Raw genomic sequence first — 23301 nt, 5'->3', positions numbered from 1 at the left:
AGAAATCAAGGTGCTATACAAATTTTCTATTTTCTAAGTGTTTCTTCACTAAAATGAACACATTAGATCAGATGTTCTATCTCTGTATTAATTTTTGATATGTGGGCCATTGCAGTAAAGTTTTATGGAACTTCCTGAGGTGGTCTACTTTTAATCATCATACGATTTTTTCCCTAACATATTTTGAAATTCTAAAGTATTTAACATATTTAAAATTATTTTGATGCTTACTTTCATATTGCCTCTTGGTAGATTTTGTTTCTTCACATTGAAAAAAAGGTATCAGGTATTAATTATTTTCCCCTCTTCCTCTTAGAGTGTATATATATATATACATATATGTACACACACACACTTCTGGTTTAGATTCTGTTTAACTTGTATTATGAAGATCACCGGGATTTTCTAATTTTCAAGGACATTTTCCTCAGTTCTCATAATGGACATCAGCAGCTCACTGCTCTTGGTCACCTTCCTTCAAAAAATCTCTCTCATTTGGCCTCTGTGGCTTCATTTTATAATTTATCATAACTCTGCAATCAGTATTATGACTTTAAAGTTGTTTGTTTGTTTGCCTTCCATTGTTATGGTTTTAATGAGTATTTTAATTTATTCAACCAACATGGATTTATTGAATATCTATCAAATACATAGATATACCATAAATGAATGTTGTTTGTCAAATGCTTTTTTTGCATTTATTGAGATGATCATGTGCTTTTCCTTTAAGCTGTTGATATGATAGATTGTATTAATTATTTTTGATTGTTGAACCAGTTTACAATCTCAGGATAAACCCCACTGGTCACGACGTAGTTTCTTTTGTGTATATTACTGAATATATTTTGCTCTTGTTTGGTTAATAATTTTGCATTCATACTCATGAGGGTTGTTGGTCTGTAGTCTCCCTTTCTTGTAATGTCTTTACTCATTTGAGTATTTCGGTAATGCTGGACTTACAGAGAGTTGGGAAGTGTCCCCTCTTCTTCTTTTTCAGGAAGAGGTAGTATTGTTTTGGTATTTTTTCTTTTTTAAATGTTTGATAGAATTTGCTCAGGAAACCACTTGGGCCTGATGTTTTATTTATTGAAAGGTTATACTTACAAATTCACTTTCTTTAATAAGATTATCTTCCTTTTCCCCAGCTTTATTGAGGTATAGACAAAAATTGAATATATTTAAGGTATACAATGTGATGTTTTTATATACATATACACTGTGAAATGTTTACTACAATCAAACTAGTTAAAATATCCATCACCTCACATAGTTACCATTTTTTGTGTGTGAGAACAATTAAGATCTACTCACTTAGCCAATTTCATGTATACAGTGAAGTATTGTTAATTACAGTCACCATGCTGTAGTACATCGATCTTCAGAACTTCATCCTGCATATCTAAAACTTTGTACCCCTTGACCAACATTTTCCCTATTTTCTGCATCCCCTAGCCCCTGGTAACCACCATTCTACTCTCTGCTTCTTAAAAGTTTGACTTTTGTATGTTCCACATCTAAGTGAGATTAAACAGTATTTGTCTCTCTGTGTCTAACTTATTTCAGTTGGCATAATGGTCTTCAGTTTTATCCATTTTGTCATAATACACAATGTAATATTGTTCAGCTTCAAGAAATAAGGAAATCTTATTATATGTGTATGTGTATATAAATATATATACACAATATATATAGCATATATACTATAGATTGTATTAATATATATTATCTATAGTACATATACTATATATATATATATATATATATAATTTTCTCTATACATTCATATGTTAATAGATACTTAGGTTGTTTCCATATCTTGGCTCTTGTGAATAGTGTGAATAATGTTGCAGTGAACCTGGGAGGGCAGACCTCTCTTCAATAACCTGTTTTCATTTCCTTTGGATGTATACCCAGAAGTGGGATTGCTGGATTTTACAGTAGTTCTATTTTTAGTTTTTTTGAGGAACCTCCTTACTATTTTCCATAGTAGCTGCACCAATTTACATTCCAACCAACGGTGTTCAAGGCTTCCCTTTTCTCCACATCCTCCTCAACATTTCTTGTTATCTCTTGTCTTTTTGATAATAGCCATGCTCACAAGTGTGAGACAATACCTCCTTATGATTTTGATTTACATTTCCCTGATGATTAGTGATGTTGAGCACATTTTCACATATCTGTTGGTAATTTGTATGTCTTCTTCAGAGAAACATCTATTCAGGTCCTTTTCCCATTTTTAAATCAGACTATTTTCTTGTTTTTGAGTTTTTTGAGTTCCTTATATATTTTGGATATTAACCCCAAATTAGATACTTGGCTTGCAAATATTTTTCCCATTACACAGGTTGTCTCTTTGTTGATTGTTTCTTTTGCTAAGCAAAAACATTTTAGTTTGATGCAATCTGATTTGTCAATTTTAGCTTTCATTTGTTGCCTATGCTTTTGAGGTCATATCAAAAATATCATTGCCCAGACCCATGTCAAAAGGAATTCTCCCTATTTTCTTCTAGTAGTTTACAGTTTCAGGGCTTATGTTTAAGTCTTTAACCCAGACAGAGTTGATTTTTTTTGTGTAGTGTTAATAAGGATCCTGTTTCATTCTTCTACATGTGGACATCCAGTTTTCCCAATACCATTTATTGAAGAAACTATCCTTTCCCAATTGTGTTTGCTTGGCATAATAAGATTCTCTTGATTGAATGTTGATAGTTTTTGTCTATTCAGAAATTGGTCCATTTCATCTAAATTGTTGAATTTATGTGCATATACTTGTTTATATTAATCCCTTGTAATCATTTTAATGACTTAGGTATCTGGAATAATGTTTCCTCTTTCATTCTTGTTCAGTTTGGCTACAGTTGTATCAATTTTATTAACTTTTTATAAAAGAAATAACATCTGGATTCACTGATGTTCTCTATTGTTTTTCTGTTTTCAGTTTCACTGCCTGTGCTATGAAACACATTTCCTTCTTTCTGTTTGCATTGGTTTAATTTGTTCTTTTTACTCTTGATTAGTAAAGTGTAAATTTAAGTTACTGATTCAAGCAAGAACTTTCATCTACATTTTTGTAAGCATTTTATGCTATATATTTCCCTCTATGCACTATTTTAGGTGCATCTGACAAATTTTATATTCTGTGTTTTCAATTTTATTTAATTCAAAATGTATTTTACTTTCTTTAGAGATTCTCTCATGAACACATGTGCTATTTAAAAGTATAATGCTTTCCAAATATTAAAATATTTTGGTATTTTCCAGATATTTATTTATATTTTAATTTGTTACGGTCTGAGAAACTTCTTTGTATTATTTGTATTCTTTTAAATTTGTAAAGATTTTTTTTTTTAAATAAATTTATTTATTTATTTATTTATTTTTGGCTGTGTTGGGTCTTCGTTTCTGTGCGAGGGCTTTCTCTAGTCACAGAAAGTGGGGGCCACTCTTCATCGCAGTGCACGGGCCTCCCACCATCGCGACCTCTCTTGTTGCGGAGCACAGGTTCCAGACGCGCAGGCTAAGTAGTTGTGGCTCACGGGCCCAGTTGCTCCACGGCATGTGGGATCATCCCAGACCAGGGCTCGAACCCGTGTCGCCTGCATTGGCAGGCAGACTCTCAACCACTGCACCACCAGGGAAGCCCTGTAAAGATTTTTTATGTGCCCAGCTGTAGGCTGTTTCGGTGACTATCCCATGCATGCTTGAGAAGAATGTGTATTCTGCTGTTGGGTGGAGTATTCTAATAAGGCATTTAGTTAACCTGATAAATACTGTTTTTCAGGTCATCTATACATTGCCAATTTTCTGCCTACCTTTTTTAATTACTGAGAAAATATTGTTGAATTTTGAAATATATTTATGCAATGTTTATTTTTTCTTTCATTTCTTGCTTCATATGTTAGAAACTCTTTGGGGGAGAATACACATTAGTGTTTTATGTATTATTGGATAATATACTCATTTGTCATTTTGTAATATTTACTATATGCCTAATAATATTTCTTCTTCTGAAGTCTATTTTGTATGTTATTGATATAACAATTCTAGCTTTATTCTGTTTTGTGTCTATATGGAGTTTCTCTGTCCATTCTTTTTCTTTTAAGATGTTTATGCCTTTTTTTGAGATATAATTCATATAAAATTAATCTAATTAAGTATACAATTCAACATTTTTAGTGTATTCACAAGGTTTTACAACCATCACAATTACCTAATTCCAGAACATTTTGATCATTCCAAAAGAAATTCCATACACATTAGCAGTCAATCCACTATTTCCTGTCTCCATAGGTTTCCCAGTTTCTAGATATTTTCTGTAAGCAGACTTATATACTACGTGGCCATTGTGGCTGGCTTCTTTCACTTAGCATAATGTTTTCAAAGTTCATTCATCTAGTAGAATGTATCAGTACTTAATTCCTTTTAATGACTGCATAATATTCCACTTGTGTGTATATTTATACATATATGTATATGTTTGCTTATCTATTCATCAGTTAATTAAAACTTGAGTTATTTCCACTTTTTTGCTATTATGAATAATGCTTCTATGAACTTTTGAGTACAAGTTTATGTGTGAAACTACGTTTTCAGTTCTCCTGGGTATATACCTAGGAATGGAATTGCAGGCTTTTATGGTAACTCTATGCTTAACTTATTGAGGAACTGCACACTGTTTACCAAAGCAGGTGCACAGTTTTACATTCCCACCAGTTCCACTTTCATATTTCAAGTTGCCACAGTTCCCATTTCCCCACATCCTTGTTAACATTTGTAATTTTCCTTTTTTTATTTTTTAAAATTTATTGCAACCATCATGGTGGGAGTGAAGTGGTATATCATTGTGTTTTTTTTCTTTACAATTCCCTAATGACTATGGATGTTGAACACTTTTTCATGTGCTTGTTGGTCAACTGTATATCTTCTTTGGGGAATGGTCTAGTAAAGTCCTTTGCCATTTTTTGATTGGATTTTTTATTGTTGAGTTTTGAGAGTTCTTTACATATTCTGGAAATGAGATACTTATCAGATAAATGATTTACAGATATCTTCTCACATTCTTTGTGTAGCTTATCAATTTCTTGACAATGTCCTTTGAATCACAAAAGCTTTTAATCTGCATGAAGTCCAGTTTCTTTTTCTTTTTTTGGGGAGGGGGTGTTGTTATGATTTAAGAGTCATATATAAGAAAGCATTGTCTAATCTAAAGTCACAAAGATTTACACTTGTACTTTCTCCTGAGAGTTTTATAGTTTTATAAAACAGTTTTATATCCAACTGGGATATTGAGAATAATTGCACTGAATTTGGGGAATATTTATTTTATTAATAAGATTCAATACAGTGACAAATATTTGTATATTGAATCAATCTTATGTCCTGTGAATAATCTCACTTGGTAATGGTATATAATCCTTTTCCTATGTTGCTGGATTTGACTTGTTAATATTTTGTTGAGAATTTTGTGTATTCATAAGGAATTTTGGTCAGTCATTTTAAGATCTTGTGATGCCATTCTCTGACTTTGGTATCAGAGTAATGATGGCCTCATAGATTGAGTTAGAAAGTGTTTTCTCCTCTTTCTACAATTATTTTTAATTATTATTATTTTGTCTTTTTTAGAATTTGAAAAACCTGGTCTTATTTTTTTTTTTAAATCATTGGTAGACTTCACAAGTGAAGCCATCTCATTGCCATCAGGTCCTGGGCTTTTCTTTGTAGAAACTTTAAAAATTGCTAATTCAATCTCTTTGCACTTTAAAGTTCTATTCAGATTTTCTATTCCTTGTTGAGCCAGTTTCAGCATTTTTCTAGGGGTTTGTCCATTTCATCTAGGTTTTCTAATTTGATGGCAAACAATAGTTCATATTGTATGAAATCCTTTTTATTTCTGCCAGGTTGATAGTAATGTCCCCTTTACCATTCTTGATATTAATAATTTGAATTTTCTCCTTTTTTTCAATCTAGTTAAAGAACTTCAATTTTGTTGATTTTCAAAGAACAAACTTTTTATTTTGTTGATTTTCTGCATTGTTTTTGGACTCTCTATGTCATTTATTTCCACCTAAATCTTTATTACTTCCTTCCTTATGCTTCCTCCAGAATGATTTTGCTCTTTCTTAGTTTCTTAAGGTGGCATTTAAATTATTGATTTGAGATGATTATTCTTGTTTCAATAAAGGTACTTACAGCTATAAAATTCCTGCTAAGAACTGCTTTTAAGTTATTAGTATGCCGCGCTTTCATTTATAGATATATATATTTTTCTTTTTTAACATCTTTATTGGACTATAATTGCTTGACAATGTTGTGTCAGTTTCTGCTGTATAAAAAAGTGAATCAACTATGCGTATACATATATCCCCATATCCCCTCCCTCTTGTATCTCCTTCCTACCCTCCCTATTCCACCCCTCTAGATGGTCACAAAGTACCAAGCTGATCTCCCTGTGCTATGTGGCTGCTTCCCACTATCTATTTTACATTTGGTAGTGTATATATTTCAAAGCCACTCTTTCACTTTGTCACAGGTTATCCTTCCCCCTCCCCATGTCCTCAAGTCCATTCTCTATGTCTGTGTTTTTATTCCTGTCCTGCCCCTAGGTTCATAAGAGACTTTTTTTTTTCTAGATTGCATATATATGTGTTAGCATATGGTATTTGTTTTTCTCTTTCTGACTTACTTTACTCTGTATGACAGACTCTAGGTCCACCCACCTCACTACAAATAATTCAATTTCGTTTCTTTTTATGTCTGAGTAATATTCCATTGTATATATGTGCCACATCTTCTTTATCCATTCATCTGTTGATGGACACTTAGGTAGCTTCCATGTCCTGGCTATTGTAAATAGTGCTGCAAAGAACATTGTGATATATGACTCGTTTTGAATTACAGTTTTCTCAGGGTATATGCCCAGTAGTGGGATTGCTGGGTCATATGGTAGTTCTATTTTTACTTTTTTAAGGAAACTCCACACTGATCTCCATAGTGGCTGTATCAATTTATATTCCAACAACAATGCAAGAGGGTCCCCTTTTCTCTACACCTTCTCCAGCATTTACTGCTTGTAGATTTCTTGATGATGGCCATTCTGACTGGTGTGAGGTGATACCTCATTGTAGTTTTGATTTGCATTTCTCTAATGATTAGTGATGTTGACCATCCTTTCATGCATTTGTTGGCAATCTGTATATCGTCTTTGGAGAAATGTCTATCAGGTCTTCTGCCCATTTTTGGATTGGGTTGTTTGTTTTTTTGATATTGAGTTGCATGAGCTGCTTGTAAATTTTGGAGGTTAATCCTTTGCCAGCTGCTTCATTAGCAAATATTGTCTCCTATTCTGAAGATTGTCTTTTCGTCTTGTTTATGGTTTCTTTTGCTGTGCAAAAGCTTTTAAGTTTCATTAGGTCAATTTGTTTATTTTGGTTTTTATTTCCATTTCTCTAGGAGGTAGGTAAAAAAGGACCTTGCCGTAATGTATATCATAGAGTGTTCTGCCTATTTTTTCCTCTAAGAGTTTTATAGTGTGTGGCTTTACAATTAGGTCTTTAATCCATTTTGAGTTTATTTTTCTGTATGGTGTTAAGGAGTGTTCTATTTTCATTCTTTTACATGTAGCTGTCCAGTTTTCCCAGCATCACTTATTGAAGAGGCTGTCTTTTCTCCATTTTATGTTCTTGCTGCCTTTATCAAAGATAAGGTGACCATATGTTTGTAGGTTTATCTCTGGGTTTTCTATCCTGTTCCATTGATCTATATTTCTGTTTTTGTGCCAGTACCATACTGGCTTGATTACTGTAGCTTTGTAGTATAGTCTGAACTCCGGGAGCCTGATTCCACCAGCTCTGGTTTTCTTTCTCAAGATTGCTTTGGCTTCGGGGTCTTTTGGGTTTCCATACAAATTGTGAATTTTTTGTTCTAGTTCTGTGAAAAATGTCATTGGTAGATTAGATAGGAAATGCATTGAATCTGTATTTTGCTTTATGTAGTATAGTCATTTTCACAATGTTGATTCTTCCAATCCAAGAGCATGTTATATCGCTCCATCTGTTTGTATCATATTTAATTTCTTTCATCAGTGTCTTATAGTTTTCTGCATACAGGTCTTTTGTCTCCCTAGGTAGGTTTATTCCTAGGTATATTATTCTTTTTGTTGCAATGGTAAATGGGAGTGTTTCCTTAATTTCTCTTTCAGATTATTCATCATTAGTATATAGGACTGCAAGAGATTTCTGTGCATTAATTTTTTATCCTGCTACTTTACCAAATTCATTGCTTAGATCTAGTTGTTTTCTGGTAGTATCTTTAGTGTTCTCTATGTATAACTTCATGTCATCTGCAAACAGTGACAATTTTACTTCTCCTTTTCTGATTTGGATTCCTTTTATTTCTTTTTTTTTCTCTGATGTGGCTAAAACTTCCAAAACTATGTTGAATAATAGTGGTGAGATTGGACAACCTTGTATTTTTCCAGATCTTGTGAAATGGTTTCAGTTTTTCACCATTGAGGACAATGTTGGCTGTGGGTTTGTCATATATGGCCTTTATTATGTTGAAGTAAATTCACTCTATGCCTACTTTCTGAATGGTTTTTATCATAAATTGGTGTTGAATTTAGTCAAAAGCTTTTTCTGCACCTGTTGACATTAAAATATGGTTTTTGTCCTTCAGTTTGTTAATATGGTGTATCATATTGATTGACTTGCATATATCGAAAAATCCTTGCATTCCTGGGATAAACCCCACTTGATTATGGTGTATGATCCTTTTAATGTGCTGTTGGATTCTGTTTGCTAGTATTTTGTTGAGGATTTTTGCATCTATGTTCATCAGTCATATTGGCCTGTAGTTTTCTTTTTGTGTGACATCTTTGTCTAGTTTTGGTATCAGGGGGATGGCAGCCTCATAGAATGAGTTTGGGTGTGTTCCTCCCTCTGCTATATTTTGGAAGAGTTTGAGAAGGATAGATGTTAGCTCTTCTCTAAATGTTTGATAGAATTCACTTGTGAAGCCATCTGGTCCTGGGCTTTTGTTTGTTGAAAGATTTTTAATCACGGTCTCAATTTCAGTTCTTGTGGTTAGTCTGTTCATATTTTCTATTTCTTCCTGGTTCAGACTCAGAAGGTTGAGTGTTTCTAAGAATTTTTCATTTCTTCCAGGTTGTCCATTTTATTGGCCTATAGTTGCTTGTAGTAATCTCTCATGATCCTTTGTACTTCTGCAGTGTCCGTTGTTACTTCTCTTTTTTCATTTCTAATTCTGTTGATTTGAGTCCTTTCCCTTTTTTTCTTTATGAGTCTTGCTAATGGTTATTCAATTTTGTTTATCTTCTCAAAGAACCAGCTTTTAGTTTTTTTTTTATCTTTGTTATTATTTCCTTCATTTCTTTTTCATTTATTTCTGATCTGATGTTTATGATTTCTTTCCTTCTGCTGTCTTTACGATTTTTTGTTCTTCTTTCTCTAACTGCTTTAGGTGTAAGGTTAGGTTGTTTATTTGAGATGTCTCTTGTTTCTTGAGGTAGGATTGTATGGCTATTAACTTCCCTCTTAGGACTGCTTTTGCTGCATCCCATAGGTTTTGGGTTATCATTGTCATTTTTTTCTAGGTTTTTTTGATTTCCTCTTTGACTTCTTCAGTGATCTATTGGTTATTTAGCAGTGTATTGTTTAGTCTCCATATGTTTGTATTTTTTACAATTTTGTTTTCCTGTTATTGATATCTAGTCTTATAGCATTGTGGTCAGAAAAGATACTTGATACAATTTCAATTTTCTTAAATTTACCAAGGCTTCATTTGTGACCCAAGATATGATCTATCCGGGAGGATGTTCCATGAGCACTTGAGAAGAAAGTGTATTCTGTTGTTTTTATATGGACTGTCCTATAAATATCAATTAAGTCCTTCTTGTTTAATGTGTCATTAAAACCTTGTGTTTCCCTATTTATTTTCATTTTGGATCATCTGTCCATTGGTGAAAGTGGGGTATTAAAGTCCCGTACTATGATTGTGTTACTGTCAATTTCCCCTTTTATGGCTGTTAGTGTTAGCCTTTATATTGAGGTGCCCCTATGTTGGGTGCATAAATATTTACAATCGCTATATCTTCTTCTTGGATTGATCCCTTGATCATTATGCAGTGTCTTTCTTTGCCTCTTGTAATAGTTTATTTTAAAGTCTGTTTTGTCTGATATGAGAATTGCTTCTCCAGCTGTCTTTTGATTTCCATGTGCATGGAATATCTTTTTCCACCCCTTCACTTTCAGTCTGTATGTGGCCCTAGGTCTGAAGTGGGTCTCTTCTAGACAGCATATATACAGGTCTTGTTTTGTATCCATTCAGCCAGTCTGTGTCTTTTGGTTGGAGTATTTAATCCATTTACATTTAAGGTAGTTATTGATATGTATGTTCCTATTACCATTTTTAAATGGTTTTGGGTTTGTTACTGTAGGTCTTTTCCTTCTCTTGTGTTTCGTGCCTAGAGAAGTTCTTTTAGCATTTGTTGTAAACCTGGTTTGGTGGTGCTGAATTCTCTTAGCTTTTGTTGTCTGTAAAGGTTTTAATTTCTCCATTGAATCTGAATGAGATCCTTGCTGGTAGAGTAATGTTGGTTGTAGGTTTTTCCCTTTCATCACTTTAAATATGTCCTGCCACTCCCTTCTGGCTTGCAGAGTTTCTGCTGAAAGATCAGCTGTTAACCTTATGGGGATTTCCTTGTATTTTATTTGTTGTTTTTCTCTCTCTGCTTTTAATATTTTTTCTTTGTATTTAGTTTTTGATAGTTTGATTAATATGTGTCTTGGCCTGTTTCTCCTTGGATATATCTTGTATGGGACTCTCTGCGCTTCCTGTACTTGATTATTTCCTTTCCCAGATTAGGGAAGTTTTCAACTATAATCTCTTCAAATATTTTCTCAGTCCCTTTCTTTTTCTCTTCTTTTTCTTCTATTTTTCTTCTATAATTCGAATGTTGGTGCATTTAATGTTGTCCCAGAGGTCTCTGAGACTGTCCTCAATTCTTTTCATTCTTTTTTCTTTTTTCTGCTCTGTGGTAGTTATTTCCGCTATTTTATCTTCCAGGTCACTTATCCGTTCTTCTGCCTCAGTTATTCGGCTATTGATTCCTTCTAGGGAATTATTAATTTCATTTATTGTGTTGTTCATCATTGTTTGTTTGCTCTTTAGTTCTACCAGGTCCTTGTTAAACATTTCTTGTATTTTCTCCATTCTATTTCCAATATTTTGGATCATGTTTACTCTCATTACTCTGAATTCTTTTTCAGGTAGACTGCCTATTTCATCTTCATTTGTTTGGTCTGATGGGTTTTTATTTTGCTCCTTCATCTGCTGGTATTTCTCTGTCTTCTCATTTTGCTTAACTTATTGTGTTTGGGGTCTCCTTTTGGCAGTCTGCACGTTCATAGTTCCCATTGTTTTTTGTGTCTGCCCCCAGTGGGTAAGGTTGGTTCCATGGGTTGTGTAGGCTTCCTGGTGGAGGGGACTAGTGTATGTGTTCTGGTGGATGAGGCTGGATCTTGTCTTTTTGGTGGGAAGGACCACTTCTGATGGTATGTTTTGGGGTGTCTGTGACCTTATTTTGATTTTAGTCAATCTCTCTGCTAGTGGGTGGGCTTTTGTTCCTGTCTTGCTAGTTGCTCTGTATAGGGTGTCCAGCACTGTAGCTTGCTGGTCGTTGAGTGGAGCTTGGTCTTAGCGTTGAGATGGAGATCTCTGTGAGAGCTTTTGCAGTTTGATGTTACATGGAGCTGGGAGGTCCTGAACTTGGCTCTCCCAACTCAGTGGCTCAGGCCTGACACCTGGCCAGAGTACCAAGTCCCTGTCAACCACCTATCTGAGAAAAAAAGAAAGAAAGAAAAAAATAAAATAAAATGAAGTTATTAAAATAAAAAAATTAAAAAAATATTAAAATAAAAAAATAAGAAAAACAATTTTTTAAAAAAAGCAAGAGAGCAACCAAACCAATAAACAAATCCACCAATGATAGTAAGTGCTAAAAATTATACTAAGATAAACATAAAAATGAGAATCTAGTCAGCTTCATTCAGCAAACCCCAGGTCTACAGTTGCTCCCAATGTCCACTGCTTCAATTTGGGGATGATTCATTGTCTATTCAGCTATTCCATAGATGCAGGGTACATCAAGTTGATTGTGGAGATTTAATCCACTGCTCCTGAGGCTGCACAGAGAAATTTCCTTTTCTCTTTTTTTTACGCACAGCTCCTGGGGTTCAGCTTTGGATTTGGCTCCGCCTTTACATGTAGGTCGCCCTCTGGCATCTGTTCTTTGCCCAGACCAGAGGGGGTTAAAGGAGCGGCCAATTAAGGGGTGCTTGCTCACTCAGGCCTGGGGTAGGGAGGGGAACAGAATTTGGTGTGAGCCTGCAGCGGCAGAGGCTAACATGATGTTGCAACAGCCTGAGGTGCACTGTGTGTTTTCCCGGGGAAGTTGTCCCTGGATCATGGGACCCTGGCAGTGGCAGCCTGCACAGGCTCCCAGGAGGGGTGATGTGGATAGTGACCTGTGCTTGCACCCAAGCATCTTGGTGGCTGCAGCAGCAGCTTTAGCATTTCATGCCCGTCTCTGGTGTCTGCACTGATAACCGTGGCTCTCATCTGTCTCTGAAGCTCATTTAGGTAGTGTTCTGAATCCCCTCTCCTCACGCATCCCAAAACAATGGTCTCTTGCCTCTTAGGCAGGTCCAGACATTTTCCCGGACTCCCTCCTGGCTAGCTGTGGTGCACTAGCCCCCTTCAGGCTGCGTTCATGCAGCCAACTCCAGTCCTCTCCGTGGGATCTGAACTCTGAAGCCCGAGCCTCAGCTCTCAGGCCCTACTCACCCTGGCGGGTGAGCAGACATGCCTCTCAGGCTTGTGAGTGCTGGTCGGCACCAATCTTTTGTGTGGGAATCTCTCCACTTTGTCTTCCGCACCCCTGTTGCTGCACTCTCCTCTATGACTCCAAAGCTTCCCCCCTGCCCACCCCCTGTCTCTGCCAGTGAAAGTGTTTCCTAATGTGTGGAAACTTTTCCTGCTTCACAACTCCCTCCCAGAGGTGCAGGTCCCATCTCTATTCTTTTGTCTCTGTTTTTTTCTTTTTTCTTTTGCCCTACCCAGATACGTGGGGCGTTTCTTGCCTTATGGGAAGTCTGAGGTCTTCTGCCAGTGTTCAGCAGGTGTTCTCTAGGAGTTGTTCCACATGTAGATGTATTTCTGATGTATTTGTGGGGAGGAAGGTGATCTCCATGTCTTACTCCTCTGCCATCTTGAAGCTCTTGTCATTTACATTTATCTTAAATAATTTTCAATTTTTGTTTGTCATTTCTTCGTTGTCCCATCAATAATTTCAGAGTGTATTGTTTAATTTCCACGTGTTGTGAATATTTCAGGTGTCCTTCTCCATTATTTCTAATTGTATTCAATTTTGTTTGCAGTCCACACTTTGTATGATTTCAGTCTTCTTAAATATATTGAGACGTTTTATAGACTAGTTTATGGTATATTCTTACATTCTTGAGAATGTTCTAGGTATAATGAAGAAGAATATGTATTCTGCTATTGTTGAGTGACTTGTTCCATAACGTCTGTTAGCTTTATAGCTTTTAAATCTTTTACTTTCTTGTCCATCTTCTGTCTAGTTGTCCTATCCACTCATGAATGTAGAATTTTGCTGTGCTGCTAATTTTTGTGGTTGCTCGCTATTAGGTTTCAAGGCTACAAGAGAACTGTAACCAGGGAGTGGGAATAGAATATTGTAACACCACAAAACTGACCATTCTCACTTAGATTCAGCCAATTTTGTTTAGAAATATTTATCTCTTTGTTACAAGCTTCTAATTAATATACAGAGCTCTGAAAAAGTTAATTCTATCAATTTTTATCATTTCTCTAATTGTTTTTATGTAGGAGAGAATTTGCAGAGATTCTTTCTCAAAAATGTTGCTGATGTCACTTTTGTCAATGTCTTTCATTTAAATCGTGTTTCTTTTTGTAGTCATATATGTAGTGGAGTTTTGCCTTTTAATTCAACCTAACAATCTCTTTCTTTAAATGGTCTCTTTAGACTATGCGCAGTTAATATGATTACTAATATGGTTGTATTTAATTCTACCAGCTTGCAAGCTGTTTACATTGTTTTAATTTGTTCTTTGCTTATTTTGTTTTTTTCCTGCTTAATCTTGGTTTAACTGAGGATTCTTTATGACTTTATCTCTCTATTGACTTATTATTTATATACCTTAAAAATTTTAGTGTTTGCCATATTGTTTCATATTCACTATTAGTTAATGAGTCAATCTTCAAATAAAATTACAAATATTCACAAGTAGTATAAGAAATGTATTACAGTAAATTTCCAATTCCTCACTCCCAGCTCTTGTGCCATTTCTGTCATATATTAAAAATGCTGTTAACCTATGATTTATTATTCCTTTTTTGCTTTAGAAACTCAGTTACCTTTGAGAGCCATTAAATTATTTTAATAAGAATTTTATTTTACTTTGATTTATTTTATTTCTACACTCTATTTCTTTGTGTAAATGAAGTATCCGTCTGGTAACATATTCCTTAGCCTTTAATATTTCTTAAGTGTGGGTCAGTTGACAATGAAGTTCCCAGATTTTGTTTATCTGAGAAATTCTTCATTTAGCTTTCATTTTAGAAAGATGCTGGTTGTTTTCATTCAACACTTTAAATATATCATTTTATTGTTTTCTAGCTTATATGGTTTCTGAAGTGAGAATTCTTATCTGGGTTACTCTCTCTGAAATGAGTCCATTTTTCTCTGCCTATATTTACAATTTCTATTTCTTTGTGTTTCTAGAAACTGGAAGATAGTATGCCTCAGTATATGCTTTATTGTTAGATAGTCCAAACATCAGTGTCATCTGAATCTAAATCTGATGAGTTCTTTGTCTCTTCCTAGTATGCATATATTTTGAATTCAGTATGCCTCAACATTTTGTTGTTGAAAAGCAGGTATATTGTGAATGATGGTGGAGACTGAAATGACATGTTTTTGTATTTGCTAACTGTTATGGCTTTGCTTCCACAAGACCTTTAGTGAGAAATAAATTAATACAACTATTTGAGCTGGATTTGAGGTTTCTTGTTCCTATGGTGAACCTCAGTGCCTCAGAGACTTCAAATCCTTAACTATATCTGTGTTAAGGGTGGGACCTGCTTAGCCAGAGTTGTTGCTGTTGTTGTTGTTTTAACCTCAATGTCTGCTCTATCTTTGGCTTTGAGTCTTTCTTTTGTGCTGGACTTTTGAGAGAGTCACACCATTGCACGTTACTCATCACTAGACATTTGTTGGCCTGGTTGTGTGGGTGGTGGAGGTTTAAGGATATTCTATGTTTTTCTAATTAAGTCTTAATCATCAGCAGGCTCAGTATCTTTGGTGTGGCCAAAGATGGTGTGGCCTGTTCCAAACTTCTGTGTAGCACTTATGTCTGCTCCTTCCTCAATACAGGTGCTATTTTGTGTTCCTTTTCTCCAATTGCAGTGGATGTTCATCAGTACCCTGTGGGCTAGTCTTTGTTGTCCTTAACTCCACAGATAGAGCTTTTATTCCATAGGGGAGAGGAGTCCCAGTGGGATTTTCAGTAGCTTCTTTTCTTCTCCTGCAGTTATACACCACGAGGGAGATTTTTCAGGTCACTCCCAATCTTTTCTGTGAGTGCCTGGTGGGGTTTGTGGAGAAAGGCTGTGTGAGGATATGGACTCCCCCTACATTTGCAGACTCTGGGAGCTTCATCCTCTCTTGTCAGTGAATACTCAGTCTCTACTTATTCACAAGTCATCCTGCCTGAACTCTTCTTTCTGATTTGTAGGTGAATCTTGCCCTGGTTAAGTGACAGCTCCTGTTGCAACTCTCCCAACAGGCACCAGTCTCTTCTTAGATTTTTGTGTCAAGTGCTTGCTCTGCAACTTCAGAAACCTGGTATGTTCAACAAAAGCTGCAGACTTGCAATTCGTCCAGCTTTTTTTCACTGTATGGTTTGGGCTGATGCGTTTCCCAGAGTTTATATATCCCTGTGAATAAAGCAGAAGCTTCATATTATGGTTTCGTTATCCTCAATTTCTCTATGAAAAATACTTTGCTAATATTAGTCTAGGGAATACATTTTTAATACAAGGCTGTTTAAAATAAAATCGTATATGATCCATGAATTTCCAATAATTCTATTTGTGTGTACATTTGGGGAAACAGACATAATAAACATACTCATAAATATATAATGTCTCAAGCAAAGTAGGAGCATATATCTTGCTCATATAGCAGGATTTAATGGGTGCATTGACAGTGAGCTGCTCTTCTCCACAGTCATCCAGAGTCCAAGGCTTGGTTTACCCTGGGTATGGATTCTAATTCATCAAGCTAAATGAGGACAAGAATATGCAGTTGTACACAAGAAAAACTATAATGGGCAGCCCCTGAAGTGGCACATACCACTTAGATGATACTCCACAGGCTAGAAATAGTCAGACTGATGTACTGGATCACAATAGAAAGGGAGAAATGTATGTAGTCTAGCAGTGTGCCCAGGAAGAAGAACATGGCTTTAGATATGGAGCTAGCATGTCCTAGCAAAAAGCAGAAAGGATACATATGACAAACTTACTTGAAGGGCAAATTGAAAAATCCAATTAATTTTAGAACAGTTTCAACCCAAGTGCTCAGACACTCCAAAAAACAATATTTTTTAATATGATAAGCACACACAAAAATATATACACATTTAAAAAAATAGATTACTAATGAAAGCAAGTGCAATGTATTTTAAGTGAGAAATTCTTTTAATTTTGCACTCACTGCAATCTTGGAGCAAATAACTTATGATTTTACCAGCTTTTTAAGTTTTTGCCTTTGACTACCAAATAATAAAACAGAATAGAATACACATATATGTTAAAAAATGTACGATGATTTCTCTTAGTTCTATTCATTCAAGATAACAAAGAGGACTGAATTATCATTTTTTATTTATTTATTTATTTAATTTATTTATTTTTGGCTGCGTTGGGTCTTCGTTGCTATGTGTGGGCTTTCTCTAGTTGCAGCGAGCGGGGGCTACTCCTCGCTGAGGTGCACAGGCCTCTCATTGTGGTGGCCTCTCCTGTTGCGGAGCACAGGCTCTAGGCACACAGGCTTCAGTAGCTGTGGCACGTGGGTTCAGTAGTTGTGGCTTGTGGGCTCTAGAGCACAGGCTCAGTAGTTGTGGTGCACGGGCTTAGTTGCTCCGTGGTATATGGGGTCTTCCTGGACCAGGGCTTGAACCCCTGTCCCCTGCATTGGCAGGCGGACTCTTAACCACCGCACGACCAGGGAAGTCCCTGAATTATCAGTTTATCTAAAATTGAATTGGGACCATTTAACTTCTCATCTCCTCTCTTCTATTCCAGTAACATATGTAGCTTACAGTAACACTTTGACACAACAGTGGTTCTCAAAACAGTGCTCATTAATAATCTTTTGAAGTGTTTGTTTCAAATATAGTTCCTGGGGACCTTCACTCAGAGACTCTGATTATATGACTGATGTGGAATCAAGTACTATCTACAGTTTACTCTCACCATCAGCAAATTTATTATAGGTAATACGTGCTATGTAGCTTAAGAAATAAGCTCTTTTGAAAATCAGGTTCTGTATCCTTTTCACTCTTATTTCAGTGGATATTTTCAGAAATCAAAGCATTAGTTTAGCATCTTGATAGCCAAAGCTTTACAAAATCATTGTGGTTTTTTTTTTTTTTCCCCCCACCCAGGCAGGCAAAATTCTCTAAAACAGCAGCTGAATTAGGATTGTCTGTATATCTACAACTGTGGCACCTGGTAGAACCTAGTAAATCTTTGACAAAGGATTTTCTTTCTGTGGCTGAATAAAACCCCATTATTATATATTTTATAAGTATAAAATATTTATATAATATATATTTACCATATTTTCTTAATCCATTCATTTATTGATGGACACTGAGGTTGTTTCAATATCTTGGCTATTATAAATAATGCTTCTGTGAACATGGAAGTGCAGCTATCCTTCAAAACATTTTATTTCATTTGGTATATGCCCAGAAGTGGAATTGCTGGGTCATACGATAGTTCTATTTTTAATTAATTGAGGAAACTCCATGTTGTTTTCCTTAGTGGCTGTACCAATGTACATCCCCACCAACAGCACACAAGGGTTCCCTTTTCCCTTGCCTTTTTGACAATAACCATTCTGACAGGTGTGAGGTGATATCTCATTGTGGTTTTTATTTGCATTTCCCTGATGGTTAGTGATGTCAAGCATTTTTTTCACATATCGGTTGGCCATTGGTATATCTTCTTTGTCTGTTCAGGTCCTCTGCCCAAGTTACAGTTGGATTATTTGTGTAATTATTATTATTATTATTTACTATTTAGTTGTATAAGTCTCATATATTTTGTATATTAACCCTTATAATATATTATATATATATATTTATATATATATATATATATATATATATATATATATATATATATATATATAGTTTGCAAATATTTTCTACCTCTTCCAGTCTTTACAGACTAGCTTTAGGAAAGAAATACCTTTTGTCAGTCTTATTAGAGATTCTGAGGCTGTCTCAGATCTTTTCTATGGATACAATGCTCCACAATTCTTGTTCCTGCTTGTCGGGGTGTTCTTAAAATTGTATGCCTTCTCCCCATCCTGCAGAACCAGGCGGAATGCTGACAGCTTTCTTTTGCTTTCCCTAGGAAGGTGCCGGATGCTCAAGTTTGTGTGGTTTCTTCCAGTCCCGCAGAGTTGGGCCAGCTTTCTGCACATGCTCACCAGCGGTCTGCAAAGGCTGGCTCTTGCTGCCACAGAGAGTGCAGACAGGGAGCCAGCCATGGAGTTGGGGGGTGGAGGTGGGCAGGGCAATGAGGTGAGAGGAGCATTGGGGGTACCTGTAGTCCAATTGGTGGGATCCAAGGCAAGGCGTCCCCAGCAGCTCTTGGGCAGACTTACTGATGGAGTCTGCAAAACGGTTAGCAGGATATGTAGGATTTTCGGTGTCTGTGGGTCTCCCAGCCTCTCCCACCTGTGTTGTGCCTCATACTTAAGTATTCTGAATGGGGTGAAAAAGAAATGGGTCTCTGGCAGCATCCTGCACAGCTGAGGAAGCCAGGCTTGCTCTCACTTTCTCCTGCAGAGGAAATCACGGCCAAGAAGGTCCCACTTGGCACTGAGCTGTGCTGCCTTAGGGGAGGGGAGACTTGGGTAAAGTAAACTGTTTCTCTTACCCTCTAAAATGTGTCCTGTCTCAGACTTCTTGCTCCAGTGGTGTACTGGAACTTCTCCACTGGCCTCCTGGACTTCTGCAAAGACTTCTGTCATCTGTGGTGCTGTCAAAATTGGTGTTCTTTGGTGGGAAAACAGTAGAAAGCTCTTATTTTACCAGGATGATGAAGTCTTAAGTGTCTACAAGAGCATCTCTTTAAGGTTTGTTTTACTGCTTGTTTGATTTAAACTATTTCAGTTCCTATAATTAACATTACAAAAAGGTGATAGTAAGATTACGCAACTGTATATCTTGCTTAAAACAATTATTTGTAAACATAGCATGTCTGGTGCTGCTTTTTAAATTGTTTTTTAAATAAAAGTATAACATCTTTGTTAAGTATCTAATATTTCAAAGTTTAGAAGTGCAAGAAGCACCTCTTTGATGCTTCCCCTATTTAACAAAAATATTTTTAAGTTTTTACGTTTAAAAACAATTTTAATGTATTTCAGATAATAGATATACACAATAAATTCTACATGTGATACAATTTATTGTTTATATATGAGCATATTTTTGGCTTTGAATATAACACACATTTATAACACAAACATACACACTCACTCGAGTGCACATTTACCCTGAACTTCAAAAGAATAATCTCAGGACTGCTATTAAGTAGTAAAATATGAATGCTTCTGAGGCAGCTATAACAGTGCCTAATAAGCAGTAGGTAAATGTATGCTATTGTTATTAATAGCAGAAGTGTTTATGCACCTATATTTTAAAATATGATTATGCATTAATGGCATATGCCCCAAAGAAATAATAGCAGTTATCACACATTTGTGTAAAATGAGGAATAGTGAATGAACAGGCAGGAATAGGATGCAAATTATATACTTTTTTACTCTCCCTACTTTCAGTACTTTATTCAACTTTTTTCACTTTACAATCACTGATACCTTTGATATTTTCCCACGTTTATTGGTTATTCTTACCATGTTGATGTTTCTGTTTTCTTTTTTTATCCTGTTACTTGGATAATTGGATAAATTACTTGGAGTAATTTAAACTTTTTAGTATTATGTTTATGGGCAAAATCTTAGTCAGCTATTTTTACAGATATTCTAATTTTTAAATTATATTTTAATCCTAGACAACAACAAACTTGTCTACGGACCATTTAAAGTAGCAAACTAAGCAAAACTCTTTGGCACTTAAAATAGTATCTGACACAAGGGAGATCCTAATAAATGTTTCTCAAGTTATTAACTACATATTTTCATGTCACAACCTAAGTAGGAGGTTTTGTCATTCATCACTATTGGAATCATTGCACTGGTAGACTGTTTCTGACATGACAATGACTTGAACTGACAAAGCAGTCTGATCCTCTGGTGTCAATCAGCATCATTGTGGAATCTGTCTAGATCTGAAAGTTACACAGCACCACATCAAGTAAGAACTTTTTTCATAACCTAATGGAAACTGGTCTAGCATGGCTGGAAGGGATATTTACTAAGCAAAATGATTGCATCTATGTTTGCAGGTCAGGTCTTGGCTAATTTCTCCCTTGTTACAATTAAAGTAAATATGAATTTCCTTTGTCAAAATGTTGCAGTCATATTCTGATTAAGATAAAAACACCAGATCTCTGAGTACTGTCATTCCTTCATTTATCTTCTATTTATTTACAATTATTAATTTTAAGAAAGTTAAAAATTAGGAAAAACTTAAACATAAGAAAGGAAATTTCACAATTTAGAGACACTGTTGATATATCACATATTTTTGTATGCAGTCAACTCCTTATCCATGTGTATTTGCGGAATAGAACTTGTGTCGGTTAGAAATGAGACTTGGTGAGGCTGACTTGGGGCAGAGGCAACAGCCTTTCAGGCACTCAGGGCACACTAGCTTTCTCTTGCTGAGCACTTGTCAGAATGCTTTGCTGACACATAGAGTACTGGGGCAATGAGGCTGCTGGTAGCGCCTAGGAACACTGTTGGGTTTGGGACAGACTTGAGCCCCAGATTTGTCACCAACTACTACTGTGACCTGGGGCAAGTTATTTAAATGTCTTAGTTTCTGTTTCCTCAGAGGGCAGAGATCTATGTAATCATAGATTTATCATGATTACATTAAATATTAATATATGGTCTTTAAATATAAATTACTATTACTGTTATTATTAGTAGTATTGTTTCAGGATTTGCATAGGTCATAGAATCTCTTTGGAGGAAAAAATCCAATTCAACACACAAATGCTGCACAAAGTAATCCTACTCTTTCTCATTTTGATGCACTATATTATTTTCTATTTGATAGTTTTCATTTCAATTAAAATTTTCTAGTGAAGATTGATCCACAATATTTTTTCTACACCTATTAATGTCTCATAACCCAAGATTTGTAAAGTGGTATTATAGAAAAAACCGTATTTTGTACTGGGGGCTAAGATATGGGAACCTGTGTTGGAAATAACACATCAACAAAGAGAAGAGTAGTTAATTTCAAGTATTAAGATGTAAATGGTAATACACTGTCAGTAAAGAGTGTAGTGATAAAAAAGTGATTGGTGCATGCAAAGGTGACAACCCATGTGCATCAGGAGGAGCATCAACAAAGAAGAAGGACAATAAGAGTAGTGAACATGGAGGGTACACTACTGTAAAAACAGTTCTGGTAGCAAGTGAAAATCAGAGACGCCTTCGCTGGCTTTTCAGTTCCTCTTACAAGGTGCAGTGAGAGAGGAGGCTACTGGGCAATTTCTAGATGTTTTGCCACTCACATTAAAGGAAGCTTGTGCAATTGGAATTTAATCTTTAAACTTGAATTCTATATGATATTCTACACTATACTATACTATATTAACATTTAATATGTTTAACATACCAGTGGAGAAATGCAATTGAAACACACACATGTGCACACACATATTTCTGGACCTATGTTTTTTCCTTTATTTTTTAAAAAACTTACCAATAAATGTAAACACCTCCCATTAATCATATATAATTCTATATTTTATTAACATATATGTATCATAATGTATTTACCCAAATCCTGTTGTTTCTTTGTTCAACTTTTTCTAGTTTTTTTGATGTTAATATAGTGATATCCTGTCTTCCTTTAAGATTAAATTTTGTGTGAAATAAAGATGATTTTATTCCAAGAATAATTCCTAAAAATAATTCCAGAGTTAATTGAAAATGAAGTTTTGACAATTTTTTTTTCCTAATCTTGCATCATCGTTAATTGAATGTTTTATTTACTCATTCATATAATTAAGGCCAGTCTGAACAGCACTTACAGCAAATTCCACATACATATTGGGCATCGCATGCACACATAAGGGAAAAGGAAGGAAAGAATGAAAGAGAGAAGGAAGGAAAGAAAGAAAGAAGGAAGGAAGGAAGGAAAGTAGGAGGGAAGAAAGGAAGAGAGGGAAAAGGGGGGAGCAGAAGGAAAGAAGGCAGGATTCAGCTGATGGACAATTAATAAGCAACATATAACTGTTGGACCCTAATTGCAATCTCGGCACAGATATTAATTCTTTGAGTAGGACTAAAGATCAGATTACACTGTCATTATATTAACTGTCAGTTGAGATATACATGTTCTCACAGCATCATGTGACTCTTAGTTGTAATGACATGAAAATGAAACAAGATAACTTTCAAACAGGACACAATTTTTCAATCAGTCATTATTGAAATGATTATGAAGGAAAGATAACGATTGATACTATTTGTTAATGCTAAAAATAAAAATTACAACAGTGAATTTTTCTTAAATGAAAAGTAAGAAGTGTTTTAGTGTTCCTCTATTGAATTTTAGCATGGTTCATACTTTAAAAAAATGGAGGAAAAAAGCAAACAAACCACAGGCTTAGAGTTAAAATAATGAACAATCTTGGCTTGATAATTTCAGTCAGATTTTTTGCATTGTATAGAGATACAAATATGTAGGAAAGCACAAGGTAATTTGCAATGATCATTTGAAAATATTATTTAAAATAACT

The 23301-nt window shown here is 35.3% G+C and overlaps 1 long non-coding RNA gene across 1 annotated transcript in view; it reads right to left on the bottom strand.

Annotated features, from left to right (window-relative positions):
• Window positions 1–2867: 2867 nt before the first annotated feature.
• Window positions 2868–23301, bottom strand: part of LOC309647959 — a 128550-nt gene continuing 108116 nt past the window's right edge. Inside the window, exon 2 of the long non-coding RNA XR_014256416.1 lies at window positions 2868–6826. This is a non-coding gene — a long non-coding RNA (uncharacterized lncRNA). The remainder of the gene's footprint in view (window positions 6827–23301) is intronic.

This window comes from Balaenoptera physalus (assembly GCF_965194825.1).
Source record: "Balaenoptera physalus genome assembly, chromosome: 18".
NCBI lineage: Eukaryota > Metazoa > Chordata > Mammalia > Artiodactyla > Balaenopteridae > Balaenoptera > Balaenoptera physalus.
Note: the sequence above shows the minus strand (reverse complement) of the source record. Positions and strands in the feature narration are given on the sequence as shown.